General features: G+C 48.9%; 1 protein-coding gene across 5 annotated transcripts in view; it reads right to left on the bottom strand.

Annotated features, from left to right (window-relative positions):
* Window positions 1–17,998, bottom strand: part of SH3BP4 (SH3 domain binding protein 4) — a 67,223-nt gene that overhangs the window by 26,898 nt on the left and 22,327 nt on the right. The window contains exon 1 of one of the 5 annotated variants that reach the window (XM_064515468.1): window positions 6,882–6,903. The exons of the other annotated variants lie outside the window; for them this stretch is intronic. The gene's annotated coding sequence lies outside the window, so the exon portion shown is untranslated. Of the gene's footprint in view, window positions 1–6,881; window positions 6,904–17,998 lie in introns of those variants that run through there. 5 annotated transcript variants of the gene reach the window in all.

Raw genomic sequence — 17,998 nt, 5'->3', positions numbered from 1 at the left:
AAAGATATGTCCTCTCCCTGCAGCAGCATCTCAGTCCTGGATGTAGCAACACTATCGCATGTACACAAGGATGTGAATGCATGCACTCCACTGCAATTTTCAGTCTGGACTGTGGGGAGCCGGAGGAGAGCAGCATTTTGGAGCTGACAGCCACAGGGGATGGACCCAAGCCCTTTCTAAATGCAGAGGCGAGACAGATAACCAGCAAGAATCAGTCCACTGCTTCCAGCCCAGACCATGGGAGAAGAAAAGGGGAGAGGCAAGAGTAGCGTAGAGGGGAACAGAACAGCAGTGGATGGGCAGGATTTGTTTAGAAATGATTTCAATAGCCAAGGCTGAGACAATGGTCTGCAAACTCTTCTGAAAGCACTTTAAATATAGAACAGGAAAAAAAAACAATGACATCTGTTTACCCAAAGTGATGAACAGCATCCTAACTGGATGGGGGAAAGCAAACAGGCAACGTGTTAGTGAAGACAACATCACCCCCCGAGGAAGCATGTTCTCCTCTGGCAGTGTGCATGAAGATGAATTGAGGAGCCCAGAGAAACCAGAGCTCACCCTGGGCAAGTGAGGAAGGAGACTGTCCCAACATGTAATCAGCTCCATGCAAATAGCTCAAAAGCATCTGCATCCTCTTTTAATGCTAGCTTTTTCCTCCCATGAGGGAAAGGCAAAGCTGCAGAGGGAAAACCAAGTAAGGAGCTCCCTTAGGAACTGGATGTCCTTTCCCTGCAGACTCACCCTCCCAAATCCTCCTTTATCATCACCCTGGGAGTCGCCCATCAAGTCACTCCATCCAGGACCCAGACAGGGACTCTCTCTCCCTGCAGCACAGGGGCCGCGTGGGTATTAGCTCTACGTACAGGCAGCCACACCAGCACTTAATCAGCTCAATGTTACTTGACACAGTGCTTGTTTCACAGTAACATCAGCCTGACTGGTTTCTGCAGCCAGGAAACAGCCCCAAAACTTCCAACCACCAGCACAAAACATGCTTGGAGCAAGCCAGGACCCTCAATGCTGGCATCGTACAGGGTGACACAGAAGTTTTTCTCTCCTCCCCACCTTCTTTGACAGACTTCTGTTCCTGGCTTGAGAGCACAAGTCACAGGATTCATATCCTGTGATTCACTCGTCAGGGGATCAACACAGCTATTTTCAACAGGGACCTGCAGAACGGATTCAACTTTGCATTAGCTGGTGCTACTAAGGATTTTGGGGGAGTCGGGGACACACTGGCAGATGGGATGCACAGGACAAATGTTAATCCAAACAAAACCCCAAACCCCAGCAATGCTCCTCTCAGCAAATGAAAGCCTGGCACTTCTCAAGGCTCATTATCTTGATGTGAAATTGCCGTCACAAGCACTGGTGATTCAGGAAAAGGCTGGCAGAATTTCCAGGGTCTTGAATCAGCACCATTTTGTGAATAAAAAGCTATACTCGCTCTTGGATCACCTTTACAGCAGGAGCTTTCCGAGCACACCCCAGCAAGCATCGGCTGCAGTCCTGCCACGGCGAGCCCTGCTGATACGCCCAGAGGGATGCGGTGCAGCACGGAGCGTAGCAGCGGGTTTGGGACAGTTTTGCAATGCTCAGTGGCCCAGGTGGAGGAGGACCTGGGACCTCATATCAGACCAGTGTGGTGGGACCGCTGGGACGGCAGATCTGCACGATGAAGCGAGCCTGTTAGGGCTGACGGATTAATCGCTTCCTCCCCAGTCAGCCTCTGGCTGTTGCTGTTCCTTGGCAGGAGGCACAGGGCAGCCTCTCGAGGGGCTCAGGGGAAACGCAGCTTGCTCAGGCGTGGGAGGAGGACTCCTTGGCCAGTGGTGTTAAATCACATGCCAAAATGACGGTTCTCTTCCCAGTAACCCACCATGTCCCACCACCGCCCAGTATGATGTGACACAGGCTCCCCCTCCCCAAACTTTGGGGAGTTACAGGGCATAGGCTCTCATTCTCCATACTTCGGCTGTGTCCTTCCCTTAATGGCCCTCTACAGGACTCCTGCCAGGTCTGTCTGTGTCTAGATAAGATGTCAAGGTGGTGGGGGACTGCTTCTTTTCTTGAGAAAAAGGGCAGAGAAGGGGTTAAAAATAACCGGGCTCACTCAGCCCGGAAACAGAGTCGCGCTCTGGGCTGCTCCTTCCCGAGCCGCAGCTGCCTGCAGTTCTCAGCATCCTCCTCCTTTCTCTTGCCCACCCAACTCCACAGACACGGCAAAGTTTCTCGTGAATGCCCACTGTCCTCCCCGGCACGGGCTTAGGACAACACGTCTGGGTCAACAGCAAACTCCATCCTCCTCAATGCTCCCGCCTACAGTCAGGGCCCTATCAAGCACACCAGGACACTGCTAATACTGGACTGGATTAAAGTATACATCAATCTCTCCATGTACAATGGTTATTTCCAGCAACAGCTTTGCCTTCCTGGGTATGCACCTCTATAAACCTCGTTATTCTGATGTTAGGCTGATAAACAAGGCCCATATCTCATCTAGGGAATTTAGTCACCACTCAATCATCAATGAAAGATGTAGCATAAGCATTCCAGCCACACTAAACCAGATTAGCACAGAAATTTCAGGTAAGCTACTCATGGGCACCATAAGCTCCATGTCCATGAACAAAGAAACACAGTAAAAATATGGAAACACCTAAAAGCAAAAAGCATCACGGATATATAATGGGAAAACAAGCAGCCTTAACTTTCCGTTAGGGCCAGAGCTTAGCTGAAATGTCAAAGATGAAATTGCACTATCCTCTAGTTCAGATAGCTCAGAGCAGCCTTTGCATGGAGAAGGTCTGAGGTCCTGCCGACATCTGGGAGGAATGGCAGGGATGGCTCACAGCAGTCACCCCAGTACTACTTTCCCCGTGCTCTTCTTCCAGGCAGAGCAGGTTTACACTTCCCCACCAAATGCTCTCCCTGAAGAAGGAGAAAAATCATAAAGCAGTGTGTCTCCTTGCAAGCAAAGCAGTGTGTCTCCTTGCAAGATGCTTCTTGTATGTGCATGCTGCCATGAAGGCTGGAAAGGGGAAAGCTCAGATTGCCCAACCGATGGCAAGACAGAGAGCAGAACTGCTGCAAAGCATCTCTTGCTGCCATGAAACCACCAAGTCCTGTGCCTAGAGCCTCGCTAGCCGTATACAGGACAAGTCTCTAAAAGGTTCAAATCCCCACTCCCTTGTAGACCACATTCTGCTTTCTCTGAGCATGTACAGTAGGAATAAAGTAGAAATATAACTTTTGTTATGGAGACAAAAGATCCAGAGGGGGCCACAGGCTCACTCTAGATTTACCAATTAAACAAGCAAGACCAACAGCACCAGAAAACCCGTATAAAAGACTACAGTTTGGCCAGCACAGCAACCGTAACGATGGGAGGCAAGATTTGTTGTTGAGGAAGAGAAAGCTGAATGCAGGAGATAGGCCAGCTGTTGCACCGTCACCATGAAAGTCACAGAAAGGCACACAACAGCTTAAAAGCAATAAAAAACCCAAGCAAGATATTTTGTGAATGTGGAAATGCAGCCCTCTCCCTTGTGTAGGGGCTGTAGCAAACACAGCCCTAACTAAGGCTACTTGGAGCTTAGAAGAGAAAGGATGATAACAAAGTGTGGTGACTGGCTGCAACTATCGTGATGTTCGTAACTCTCTGCATTTATGTAGCGACATTTGCAGGCAACTCTTCATATACTTATTATTGAAGAAAACCTCGCAAACATTAATTCAACTCCAGTTCTCCATAAAGATTGTGACCAATTGAAAATTGCACCTTAATAAATGGCAATGGCCAAATGCTGCGCTGCCAAGAAAATGGATATGCCATTCTCCCTTCTCACCTGAAATGCAGACATCAGCATCTACTTTGCAGGACCTCTTCTGCTACTGCAGTACAATCCTAAATCCACAGGAAAACCAGAACCAAACCTGAAGTGAAACTGTGGTGAATTAAATCTTCACGTGTGCAAAGTTTTGTACTGGTACTGCTCCTCCTGGTGCATCCCTGGTTGAGTTTAGAAGAAAAAAAAATAAAGGGAAGAGCCCAACACACTGCTCCCCTCTACACCCACTCCTTACACATCATGGACAGCATCATGTTCCACTCACAGCAAAGGGCTGGGGCTCTCTAAACGCTTGCTTACTTCTGCCATCCAAAGTGATTTCCTGCTTAGAGCCAGCGACTTCATTCCCTGCACGCTCTTGCGCATCATGGACAGATGCTCTCGTCCCAATCCTGTCCTACTTCTTCCCCGACATATCCAATAAGCCACCCTTCCAGCCGCACGCAAGGTGTAATCTCCTTATTCAACTCCCATTACTTCGAAAAGGATCAACCCACGTCCTCTTTGATTTCAGTGGCTGTGCAAAGATGCAGCGGTGATCTAGTTCCAGATGGCATCAACAAGAGCACATGATTTGCGATTACAAATCTGTAATTTGATGCAAGGTTTGCTGCCAATTCTTGAGCAACTCAACTGAGTTCGCAAGGCCGTCACTTGCTGGCTGCCTTGCTCAGTCTAAACCTTTCACACTGGAGGTGGAGGCGCATGGCGCAGTCCCGTTGCAGGATGCTACGAGCTCCAGGCCACTCCTGGCTGCTTGTGTGTCGCTGCCTTGTTGCTGGAAGTGCATTATGGTGACAACTTCAACTAACAGCCCGTGGCTGAGGTGGCTCGTCAAGCCTGGATGAGCCATTCCTGCCCAAGAGCTTACTTCCCAGCTATGTCCCTATCAATAGTGCACCGTGCCTTTGCCTGATTGAGCTACTGATTTAATTCTGTGCGTTCCCCAGTGCTTTGCTTTGGAAGAATTTCATTTATAACCTGCTTTCCAGACTGAAAAGAAAAAGCAGAGGACGAATAGAGAGATGCAACTTGGGGAGAGGCAGCCTCCCCATCTCTGTGTATGCACGCCAGCAAAAACAGTTCCCTGCCTGTGCAATTCCAACCTGCATTTCTTAAGTGAATCACAGTGCTGTACATTTACTTCTATTCTTGCACTGCACAGATGAATTCACAGCCTGAGGGCAGCAACCAGGATTTGCTCTCCCCCAAGAACATTCAAATACCATTTTTCAATTAAATATCTGTCTTCTAGCTACTGTCTGAACTAGCCTCCCTCACCTGAAGATGCCAACACTTCAGGAGCTTCGGCACAAACCACTGAACTGCTGTGGCACGTGTTTTGTGGGAGCATCCCCAAGCGCAGGACAAGATGGACAAGCCCAAAGAAGTGACCCATTAGAGCTAGCAACCACTGCAAGCATTCCCAGCTACACAAAGGGAAAACCCAAGTCTCACTGGGGAGAGCAGTACACCTTGGAGTCCTGTAACAAGACTTCACCCAAGACTTGTTACAGAGCGTGATATCTACATGCTCAATTCCATCACGTGCTGCAAATCGAAGAAGCTGAAAGCCAACTTCTGTCCTAATCAACTCTGCCATGTCACAAGAGACCAAACAAGCTGTGAGAGGCCCCTCCTGGATTTCTTAAATCAGCTGCATGAAAGTACCCTCCTTCACCACCCTGCTCTCTTTCCTGCCTCCTCCTTTCCAAAGGCCTTGGTCTCCAGTGCTGCAAATTCCACTGACACATACAGCACTGCCTGCCCCAGCAGGAATGGCTGCTCTCACGTGCTTGGCTGATAACCCAGCCTGCTGGGGATGCTTTATCCATCCCAGGTGATAGATCACAGCTGCCAGCATTTCCAAGGAGAAGAGAATTTGGCTTGACTGAGAGCAGGGAGAACACATCGCTGAGACATGTGCCAGGCAGGGTCTGCCCTCCTCTCCCTAAAGCATTGACTGCAAATCAAAGGTATGCGGGACCTGCTCTTCCCCTCCTGGCCCTGCTTCACAAGGTTCAAAGGGAAAGGATCACGTGGCAGCAGGGAGAACCTGTGCTCATCCAAAAGCCTAAATAATTGAAAAATGCCAGACTGCAGAGAATTTGTGCTGATAAGATCTGGGAGGGCCAACAGGGCTGCCCAGTACCAAGTACTGTACAAGCTGGAGACGGAGCAAGATCCTTCCACAGCAGGGCCAGACGGGCAGGGTAAAGGGTGAGGGAAAAAATATGTTCGTATTCACTGATGGGGAACGGAGGTGTGGAGGGAGAGGGACTGACTCACTTCCCTTCGCCACCTCCCACACCACTGAGCTGGGTCAAGAGATCAAAAGCCCAGGGCCTTACTCACAAGGCCCTCTGTCCCATCAAGGCACATGCTTGTACCCACAGGCAGTATCAGGGAAAGGAGCCAGAATGACACAAGATGAGCTGACTCTGTTTTAAATACCATATTTGCACACTCAACGGGTAATCCACAAGAACTACGACAAAACCCGAACCCTAAAACAAACGCAGACTAGGTGCCTGAACAAGCAAGGTTATGCCAGAGCCCTCTACTGCAACATCACCTCTTGGATTTTGACTTCTTTCAAGTCGCAGAGCTTTTGGAGGCCAGGCAGGCAAGAGCTGTGGAAACGCAGCAGTCAGAATTAAGGGGATACTGTGAAGGCTTTGAGTCATGCAGCCCCACAAAACCGGCATGATTTAGGATGTTGTTACCTCCTCCCCAGCCCGGAGCAGCTCCCCCACCTCAGACTGGGACTCAAGCAGGGGCCAGACTGCCAACAGCAAGGTTGCTACTGGGGGAGCAGGGCTTGTCCCTGTAACTCTGCTGTGAGACAGGCATCTCTGGCAAGGGAGGAAGAGGCTGCAGATGTCTTCTTACTGCTACAGGATTTGCCAGAACTCATTCAATAAAGCCCTACGTGCTCTTAGCCCTACAGGACAAGTAGACTCCGCAAAGTGGAGAAAGCATGTGGGTGCTTCACGAGCCCTGCTCATAACAGAACACAAGTGTTACCTCTTGATCACACCTAGATGTTTCCAAGCAAGTTCAGCAGAAATCTTCCATCTTTGACTTCCACTTTAACTAAAGCCAGGCAGCAGCCTTCAAGCCAGGTACACCCCTCGCTTAACAACCTTGAGCTATCAGTCAAATCAGTGTTGGATCCTGCCAGAAACTGAAAGATGGAAAGAAAAGAAAGAACTTCTAATCAATCACTCGTCGTCCTCTTTCGACTTTCCACGCTAAAGCCAAGATAAACTCCAGGCATTTGTAGTAATTAGTTTTAATTCACCCCTTTCTTTCCAAAGTCAAATTTCTCCAGCTCTGATACAAACGAAGAAGTGTTTTTGGAGGTTTTTTAAAAACACACTCACGCTCAGCTCAAGTGAATTTAACTGTTCACAGCTAGAAATTCATTTTGCAAAGCAATGGTGTTACCCACAGACCGCATTCATTCTACACAACAAATTTATTGAAAACATTGCTTTTATTTCGGTTACAAAACCTTTAGTAAATCAAGGCCACACAAGCTGTCACGAGAGTCTACTTCCAGAAAATCAGGGTGCTGCACACACAAGGGACACCCCATTCTCGAAAGAGCTGACCACTGTCTGCTCAGAGAGCGCCAGCAGACGTGTCTGGGAAAGTAGGTCAGTATTAGGCTCAGGAGTTGTCTGAGGCCAGGCTGCTCGACAGAGCTAGATCTCCCATTCTGCTGAGCCCACCTGACTCTTCAAAGCAGAGCAAAACCACGAAATAAATGATTATGCACTGCCTGAACAAGACTCCCTCACAACGGCTTACTGCGCTCGTGCTAGCACTAATGAATTATATTGAGGTTTGCTTTGGTGATGGGTCTCTGCATGGGAAACGATATACCCGGGGTGCACCGACAGAAACCAGATTCTTTGCTGCAACAGCCTCCAAAAGACCATTTTTAGCAAACAGAATAGACTATGTTACTATCCAATTTAGGGACTCAGCTTCAGCCTGCATATTCCAGATCTTCACCTTCAATATCTTCTTCACAGCTACGTGCTACAACGCAACCTTCAGCAGCTGTCATTGGTCTTACGCCCAAGCACTCGACGTGCTTACACCCAGCAGAAAGTGATCCAGCCATCTAGAGATTTGCCTGCTTTTTCCATGCTCACATTAACAGATCTTCCAGCATATAGCAGGAGGTGAATAACACAGCATCCTCTACACAGGTTAAGTCAGCGTGGACCGAACCAGGCCCACCGGATGCCCCACTGTAGCCTCTGACAAAACAGAACCGTTTTTCAAACCGCCAGTGGCCTCCCTCCACCCACCCTAGCAAGGCAGGACACAAAAAAAAAGCCCTTGCAGCTCATCTCCGAGGTCAGCTCCAGATGGATGGGATTGCAGTTGACTCTCAACTTCCATGACTGGCAGCGTAAAGCCTGTGCGTCCATCAACTGCTGCAAGGAATCACGAAGCTGGCATGGCCCAGGGCCTTGCCAAGGTGCACATTCTGGGAAAGACCTGCTCGGTACATACAACCCCACGCTTAGCCCCAGCAAGGGACTTCAAGCTGAGCATCACCCTCGCCAACCACTGCAGGACACCACAGAGAGTTACTCCAGCAAAGGAAAATGCTTATTTGGCCATGCAATGACTATGAGGGGCTCCAAACATCTGGCTGTAGCTTTGTGCCAGGAGTGAGAACAAAGTTTTGGTTGGGTGGGACAACGCAAAACAATTTTTCTTCCCTCATTGCCCATTCCTAGGCACTGCCTCCAGGACTTCAAGCCATCAAGGTGCGACTGCCTGGCTGCATGGAAGGATTGGTTCTGGGGACCAGTCCAGGTTAAAAAGGAACTTTTTTTGGCGGTACAGCTGACAGCCAGAAAAACAGCAGTCCTTGGAGCTGGTTTCATTCCCCCACCACAGTGCTTGCTGGACTGCAGCCTTGGGCCACAAGGGGCCACAATACCTGAGCTCCTGGGCAGAGCTCCTGAAGGCAGGTGTTTTATGGGAGGGGCACTCAATTTCTATACCAACATCAGGCGTGAAGAGCTGCCATAGTTGTTGAGAAATAAACCCCCAATTTTATCCAAAGGACACCATAAAGGTTTAAAGATAGGACAGCCTCCAAGAAGAATCGCTAACACTCCAAAATTTCATTTGCTTTAAAAGGCAGGATCTAGCAGCCAAAACACTGACCTGGGACTACAGGGGATGGAGTTTTAATCCCAGCTTCTCTCCTTCTTTGCTAGTGACCTTGGGAAAGCAGAGTTCTGGAGACAAAGCAACTTGCTTCACGTGATCCTGATGTCTTCTACAGAGCTCTTTGAGCCTTACCAGCAAAGACAGGGTCAGGAAGAGCTGGCTGCTATTGCTAATTATGTAGGAGCCTGGCCCAGGCATTTTGCATGTTTGATGCTGGCAATGCTGCGGACCCTAGTGATTCCTGAACGTGCCACCTATCTGCAGTCTCCTCCTACTCCTTTACCACTTGTGTTTATAAAAGTGCCAACGCTTTCATCTTCCAAGAAAAGTCAACCACTCCTTAAGACAACACAAAACACAAACTCTTTATACCAGAAAGAACATGTTAGTGTGAACTCGTGTACGCCCCGGAACAAGTCTTTGGAGCTGCTGATGTGAGAAAACAAAAGACATGTGATATTTTACTCTTGTTTTTAGCAAATGAGAAGGGATTGTGGCAATATTGGGAGCTCCAGTCCCTCCCACAGCACTCTCCTCTCCCGGAGGTTTATCTTGGATGCCTCCCTGCCCTCCGTGAGGGTCCACATGCCATGCAGCACAAACCCTGCCAAGTCTTCCTTGCCAGCAAGGAGCTTGGGAATTGCCTCTGAAAAGCTGAAGTCCAGAGATAAGGAGTTGAAACACTCAGAAGGAAAAGAAGAAAAAAAAAAAAAGACACGCACACAGACACACACACAAACATATCATCTCACCGAGAGCTGCAGAGCAGCAAATTAACTTTCAAAAACATTACGAAAGTTACACTGAGCAAGGAGCAATGGATATGGGGATGTTTGGAGAAACTCCGACTTTTAAAATATATTTCCCCTTGGGGAAGTTACAGCGGCTCACCACAGCAGCAAACTTAACAAGAGCTGTATCTCTGCCAGCATACAGTGTGAGAGTGGGGGAGCAGGTATCTATCCCTATCTTGACAATTGTGCTTAAATCCCTCCTCCTCCTTTTGTGAGACAAGTGGCAGAGGACAAATATTCACACCCAGCACCCCTGTTCAGACATTTAAACAGACAGCAAGGCTGGCCATAGAGCACAGCCTTGTGCTACATCCACCCACCTCAGCCTGTGCCAAATGCTTTGGAAAAATCCAGCCTGCAAGCTTGAACTTGGCTCTGCTCTCGTTGGTTGAGCCTACTGCCAAGCTAGGCCAAGCTAAACACAACAGGTTGGATGGGGAAGAGGTAAAAAGGTGAAAGACTCAAAGCAAGAGGCAACGGCAGCACCAGGGAAGCTACAAGGTTTACAGGGACACATCCAATTTTGGGTCTCCACTGTTGAACAGGACTGAAGTCTGGCTAACTCTTACTAATTGCAATTAGTCACACATGCCAAGGACAGGGACCATGGTAAGGCCACAGAGCAGATACCGGCATGGTAAATTTAAACTACCTTAGCTCTGCTGCAGCAGCATAAGATAAACCAGCTTAAGGCTCTCTCCTTGCGACTGCAGCACCCGACATACTGCTGGCTCCGGGTTCGTGCTGCGCCAGGTGCTGTTCCATGAGCTGACGGTGGGACAAGGGGCCATGCACCCCATGGCATAGCAGGGGACTAGTGCTTTTGACCCTGGCTCTTCCAGCGAGGCTCCTAACCGAAGCCTGTTCCTGTACTTGGCCAGCAGCAGAGAGCCTGATGAATTAGGGAACAACGCTCCATGTTCTCATGTTTCTCCTCTCCTAAGAGCACTGGCAAATGGAGAGCCAAAAGCTGCTTCCATTTAGGGCTCTTTACAAGCATGGTGCTCTTGGCCAGCTTCAGCATGCAGCCAGGCAAGGGAAGGTTGGGAATTTGGCACATGCAAGTGATTCAACTCGCAGCTCTTGGGGGCAAGTGGGAGGGACTGCTGTGAAAAAAAAAAATGCTATCATTGCAGAGTATGTGTTACCGGTTTCTTCCAGCACCTACAGAAAGGAGATTCGTTACAACCTCCCTAGAGGGTATATTACCCTTTGTGAGCAAAGCAGGAAGGATGGGAAGGTTTCCTCTAATAGCAACGACTTTGGAGCACAAGTCACGTTGAAAGTCAATGCTGGAGATGGATATTCACGTGAGTAAATACAGATTAGGTATCTTTGAGGGGGAAGAGAGCTTTCCCTGAAGAATCTCCTGCTACTGCAAGTACAGACTCCAACCCGGCAGCTTCCAACTGATTTTAGTTATTCAGATCACAAATGATTAGCCACCGAGTCAGGAGAAACCACTGCCCCAGCTTTGCTCAGCATCATTTCAAGTCAGCAAGAACCCGCCTGGCACTGGGCCTGTAACAACACTGAGGCTGGTTCAGGTACGGTTTGAGAGCTATCACATCAAAACCCATCGAAAGAGCTTGCAAAATACATCATGTCATCAGATGTTCCTTGACTTAAGCCCTGACCCAGCAAAACCCATAAGCAAACATGAAGCACAAAGTTCAATTCAGCGTGTGTTTGGCTGGATCAGATCTCCCAGGCTGCCACTCACATGAGCGGAGTTTACCTTGGGATGACTGTTGCAGCTCTACCCCCACTACCATTCACTTCACCCTTTCAAGACTCCCCTGCTGGCAGGCACTCAACTGCAAGAGTTATAGGACAAATATTCACACCAAGCACCCCTGTTCAGACATTTAAACAGACTTTAATCCATTTATTCCACCAACAGCAGAGGTGATTCAGCAGCCACTTCACAAATGTCCAAGCCACCTCAGTTGCACAAGCATGGGTGGAAATGTCTCAGAAAAGGGGTATCCTATGGAAACTCTTCTCACTTCCAAATCAGAGACCTCAGTCTGGGGCTCGCAGAGAGCAGAAACTGGTGGTAAGTGGTTTGCAAAAGTCCCAGTGAAGAAAGAGGTAATGCAGTTCCTACACGCAAACCAGTACAACTGCATGCACAGAACGGGCCCTCATGTTAGTGCTGGTCAGCTGCCCCACAGAGCCACAACGGTGAGACTCACAGCCACACAAGCGGCGGAGGACACCCAGCACTCAAGAAGAATAGGTGGAAGCTGATATTTCTAACCAGTACGAACCAGCTGATGTTTCTAACTAGCACTCAACTAGCTGACATTTCTACTAGCATGAACCCAATTCCGATAAGGAAAGTCCCCCTGCACCTTTCTGCATGCAGAGATGCACAGGATGCAGATGGCCAATGCAGGCTCCAACAGGCAAAATCCAGCTCCTCAAACACTGAAAGATCTCTGGCTTTCACAAGCTCACCCAGAAGCTGGCAAAAGACCAGCTTTGCTACATGGAGATCCATTTTTCCCATGGGTGAAGAGATTAAAATGTCAAGGAGCAGTTCATCCAGGAAAAAGCCTGATAAAGATCCTCAGGCAGAAACTGGCTCGCCAGACCCAGATTCTTTCAGCTAATTCCCACATTCCCAGAAGATACCTAGGAACTGAGCTCTCCCCTATCTGAGTATGAGCTGAACACCCACGTGCCTCAGAAACCTAGGCCTAAAAAGCTCCTACAAAGCCAGATAAGATGCCTATCTATCTTGGCTGCGTTTCCCAGCTTCTCCTCCTGGGCTCTGCCCCCCAACCATCCTTCTCCCAACACTCTGATGTGAATGCACACGTTCTGTCCTCAGCTCATGGGACAACGCCAAAATGTGAACGATACGTTGATGGCTGTAGAGCCAACAGCACAGCCATCACAGACTGGTCTCTGATGGGCTCTCCTGCTGTAGATTCAGCTTGAGGAAATCACACACACTCTCTCTCTCTCAAGACTTCTACTTTCCTCTTAGACTGGGGCCATGCATCCTCTCCCAGGGTCACAACATTGCTCCTCACCAGAGCTTGCTGCCCACCCATCCAAGCGAGAGAAATGGTGTTCTCCTGGCTTCAAGCCATCCAGACCATTTTGACTGAAGCAGAAGAGGGGATGCTGTGAGGAGCACGCACTACTCAGCTGGTGTTCAGCTTGAGGGAGGCAAAAGGGTGGCATGCTCCTTGCCTGGCACTGCTAGAGTTAAAAAGTGAGGCGCAACCATCGCTGTAAGGAAAACTGCCTTGCCTTGACATCAAGTGAAAAGCAGCCTCGATGTGCTGATTCTGCAAGGGCAGAAGAGATTCCTCAAGATGCAGTTACTATCCTCAGGCATCCACAGCAGTTTCAAAGCCAAAAAATTTTGATAAAAATTGTGCCAGTGTGACAATGGTTTAAAACATCTGAAGACATAAGAAGGTAATGACACTGTTGTACACAGCAAGAATGCTCTTGAAGTTTACAGTGCCATAAAAAAAAGATGACCCTCTGGGGCTAACAGTGCATATCCTATTATTTGACAGCAATGCAGCCAGTAATAAAACCATTACATGCATGCGAGCCCTGTCACAAGTAGCAGTAGATAATATAGCAGAGAAGCAAATAAAGTTATACTAGTTTCCTTTCCTTCAAAGCTACCACAGGCTGCGAGATCATTATCATCCTCTTTGTCCTGCCCAACAACACAAGTCCAACAGACATCTTCAGATGACACTACTTTGTGCAGCCAATGCTGATCGAACTCCAGTATAGAGAGCTGAGTGCCTCCTGATACACCCTGAGAACATACTTCTCCATTCCATAAAAATAATAAAACACAGTAGTGTCTGCCCAAACATCTCCCACTGAAAGAACAGGACCAAGACAGAATATTTCAATAGAGATGCTCTGCCTGATGTGGTTTGTGCATTTTGCAGTCCTCCATGGATTTCTCTTCCAGAAGAGGACTTGTCCAGTCTTTCCTCGACCCCAGCTAAACTTTGTCTCCATGATGTCCTTTGGCAAGGAGCTCCGCACGTCTGCTGCCTGCATGGTGGAAGAACCACCTCCTTCTGAAACTCTCACCAGCTTCCTCTGATGCTCGTATCAGAAGAGACAGTGTTCAGCCCCTATTCACCCTCTCCCTGCTGTCCACTCAGTTTTCTTTTGAGACAAAAACACCTAATTCAGGTGGGGCAGTCACAAAGCTTTCTACAGGCACCTGCAAAAGGACCCTCCACCCACGCTGCCAGAGCAGGGAGCCTGTTCCAGTCAAATGCCCATGGGGGCCAACAAAAAGCACGAAAATCTAGAAACACATCCAGCACAGAGCGCCCAGGATTAAAAGCCACATACTACGAGTTTAAAACCCTCAAAGGGAAACAGAGCCCAGGAGAACAGTTTCTTGCTCTGCTGCAGTGTGCAAAGACTCTGTGGTGAGCTAGCTCTCCTAGGGCATGGACTGGGATGGGTGCTGGCAAACATGCAAAGATTAGCTCAGCAGCCAGGCAGCAAAAAGCAGAGGCAGCTCCAGGAATTGCTGCTGCGAGGCACAAATTAGCAACTTCTGCACGAGTCATCTTCCCGCCCAGGCTCCTGACGCCAATTTGCGCCTGGAGGATGTTTGCTAGGAGGAGAGGAGATGTTGCTTGGGGAGCACACCAGGCATTGCTGTTCATCACCTTGCCTTCATAAGCACCCTGGCCCCAGGAGTTCAACCAGGGCAACTTTCCCTGCTCACTGGGTGAGTTTCATTAACTTGCAATCACCTCAAAAGCACAACCGTGCAAGATGGATGTCGTCCTGCTTTTGAAAAAAGAAAGAGGGTTTTGCTTAACGCTGTCATCACACAGCAGCTTTGGCAGACGTCAGTAACAGAGCTAACCTTTCCTTCTAGCCCTTTCAGCCCCTCTTAAAGTCCTTCCCAAGCCCAGGAGCTCTGCCAACGGCCAAAGCGAGGCCATTCCTGGGTCACGTTCGGAGCTGAAAGCAAGGAGCAGTTATCTTTTAAAACAGGGCTAGGCTTAAACACATGGGCCAGATTAGACAACGGCAGAAGTCCATGCAGAGAATCTGTGACAAAGCAGAAATGAAGCCCAGATTTCCAGAGCCACAAACCAGCCCGTGACCACAGGGAGACATTTCTAAAGAAAGCCTTATCTGCCAACAGAAATCCCATCTGTGGCTCATATGCATTATCCCCTGCCTCGGAAGAGGAAGAAAATCTCTCCTTTTCTTTTTTCGGCACCACAGACTAATCAGGGGGTTAATCTGAGGGCATGTCTGCATCCTGGCACAGACACCTGCATGAGCCGCCGAGGAGCAGGGATGCCGGGCATGGCTTTCCTGCTTCTGCCTGCATGGATGTAGCCGCTCTGTGTTGCATGGTGGGGACAAGCCCTTGGTTAACAGAGACATGCCAGGCAGCCGGCACAGATAATGCACAGTTCTGCCTTAGAAAAAATCGTATGTGCTACCCTCAATGCAATGCTGTGGTAGAAGAGACGCTTCTTCGCCACCCCTTACAAAATTTCAGGGCAACATCCACAAAGAGCAGGCTAAGGACAGACTGAAATGTGGCTTCTAGTGTTCACGCAGTAGCTAAGACATGCCAAGATGGGCAAGTACAGCCACAAAGTCACATTATTCTGGTGCTGTGGCCAAGCCCAGGAGTCTGACCTCTCGGCCATATACATCAGGCTGGGCGCTCACCCAGCTTGAAGGCTCCCAGTTTGGAGCTCCCCTTGCGATGGTGGGGCAGGGGCGGAGCCTTCCAGGTGAGCCCAAACTAGACCTGGGAAAAAAGGCAAGCAGGAACAACCTCCTGCCTCCATGCACACTGCACTTGGGGAGGAAGAGGTTTGGTTCACTCCCCTCATCTCAGACACCAAATTAACCAGGGCAGCAAGCTGGTAAACTAAACCCTGAAAACTTAAAGCACAGTAAAAGGCCATCCTTGAGCACACAGAGGGGCAAGAGTGACTCCCTACCACTGCTACTCCTGGAGCCACAGTCCCACCAGTGACTCCTCAGGAGGACTGTCTGGATGCAGATTTGCTCTTCAAACACTGTCAAAAGCTGAAGGGACCGAGTGCCTGAAAAGCTGTGCTTCGCCCAAATGGGCGAAGATGATTGCATAGCTTTAACAGCATCAACACTTTAGAGCCCTGTCTCCACCACCCTTCATTAATTGTCTGATGGAAAGAAGTAGCTGTTCTCAGTTGTAATGAACTGTGGGTGCAATACACAGAGTCGCTCGCTTTCCTTGTTCCTAGGTGCAATACCAGGAAACCAGTCTTGCTACTGTGATCAGAGAGGGGCAGGCACAGGAGAGTCTACCAGCAGGGGAGGCTGGCACGACAACTGATGCTGTGACACATACGGAGGACAACAAGGCCCAAAGGCAAGCTAGCTCTCCAGTTGCACTCCAGCTTGCTCACAGGTCGACACAGCCAACTCCATACAGTTCTCCTTGCCCTCACCCTCAGCTAATACACCTATCTTCCCAACACCGACCACTTGCTCACGCATTCAAAGAACATCAAAGGCCAATATATGAGCATTGCCTGGTAGTAAAGACCTTGTCATACACCGAAAATTTGGCCCTTGAAACTTCCTGCTAGTTGGTATTTTCTCTGGATAGAGGACTCAGTGCTATGCATAAAGCACCTCGGAACCAACAGCCACACTCAGTAATGCCTTTCTACAGGGTGCACAGGATCCTATCCCTGCTCCAGATTTGAGGGGGACCAGAGAGAAGGCAATGAGCATAGTCATGAAAAACCCCATGAATAAAGTATTTTGTGTAAAACAAGAGCACAGCCCAGAGCATCTTACGCCCCAGGTTGATGCTTGGTGACCCTCCTCTCCTGGCACTCCCATCCATACCACCGAGGTCAGACCTTCCCAGCCAGACAAGCAGTGCAGCTCAGGCCTGCTGAAGGCAGGGAGACAGGATGGGCTGCAGGAAGCGCGCTTCTCCTCCATCAAGCCGTCTGCACGTGGGAGCCAGCGAGTGCTGCCGAAGTTGAGGAAACGCTTCTGCTGAAACTCTTAGCACCTGCATGCTAGTGGGGACTGTTTCCTCCCCAGCACTGAACTGTTTCCCAGAAATGCAAGCAGAACCTTAAAGGATCAAATGAGCTCCACCTTATCCTAACTGCTTTCTGTTCTCCCCCAGTCTTTCAGCGGAAACCTGGGGGTTTTGGCCTCAGCTCATTGCCTAAACATACTCCCAGGACATTAAACAGCCAATATCTAACAGATAGATTCTCACTAATGAATAAAACTTGTTTGGATTTTAGACAGACAAACTCATTCCAGTGATGAGCTTCTGCAAAGGCTTAACTTTGATTTAATGTTCTTACACACCTTCTTGATTAGTCCAGATACTGACCTGTTGGTGGATTACACGACACTTTCAGCTATGCTGAAAATGCCGACAGGAGCCAGAAATCTATCATAAGCCTGAGTTATGCAGAAACGAATACAATCAGCACGTTACAAAGAATTTCCTCAAAACAGTGTTTTTAAGCTCTCTGCCTTGGCAACTTTTTCCAAGGCAGATTCCCCATGATACCTCATTTTAAGCATTTAAACCATTTGCCAGAGCTGGCAGTCTTCTCGCATGAAAGTGAGGAAGGAACATGCTGTGCAAAGTTGGACTGTGGGTTACTTGCTCCATGGGATGCTCCTGATCTGACTGAATGCTGCTCCAAGAATCCATGTCAAAAACGCAGCAGCTCATTCGGAGCAGTAGGGAATGACATCTGGAGAACAAAAACCTGATTCACTCCCATTCCTCAGAGTGGAGGGGGTGCAGTCAAAGCTTAAAGAAGTAGACGTGAAGACAGACATCTCTTTTGATTCAGGGTGTGCATTAGGATTTGCTGTAAAAAGCCACAAGCAACCAGTGCTTCTGCTGATTTGGTTGGGCTCCCTTGCCTGACTTACCCTGTAGAAATTGCTTTCTCCTCTGAGAAACTGTACTGTAAACTTGCATCATGGAGGCTCTCTTCTCCCTACTGTTTGCTGTGAGCTGCTGCCCCTCTCAGTCCTGGTTTCATCCTTTGCCCCATTCTTTTGATCCAATCCCATCTGCAAGCCCAGTGAGTTGCACACCCATACAGGAAAGTGTTACTGGTTCAA

This window comes from Dromaius novaehollandiae, chromosome 7, assembly GCF_036370855.1.
Source record: "Dromaius novaehollandiae isolate bDroNov1 chromosome 7, bDroNov1.hap1, whole genome shotgun sequence".
NCBI classification, from domain to species: Eukaryota; Metazoa; Chordata; class Aves; order Casuariiformes; family Dromaiidae; genus Dromaius; species Dromaius novaehollandiae.
This window is presented reverse-complemented; position numbering and strand designations above follow the sequence as displayed.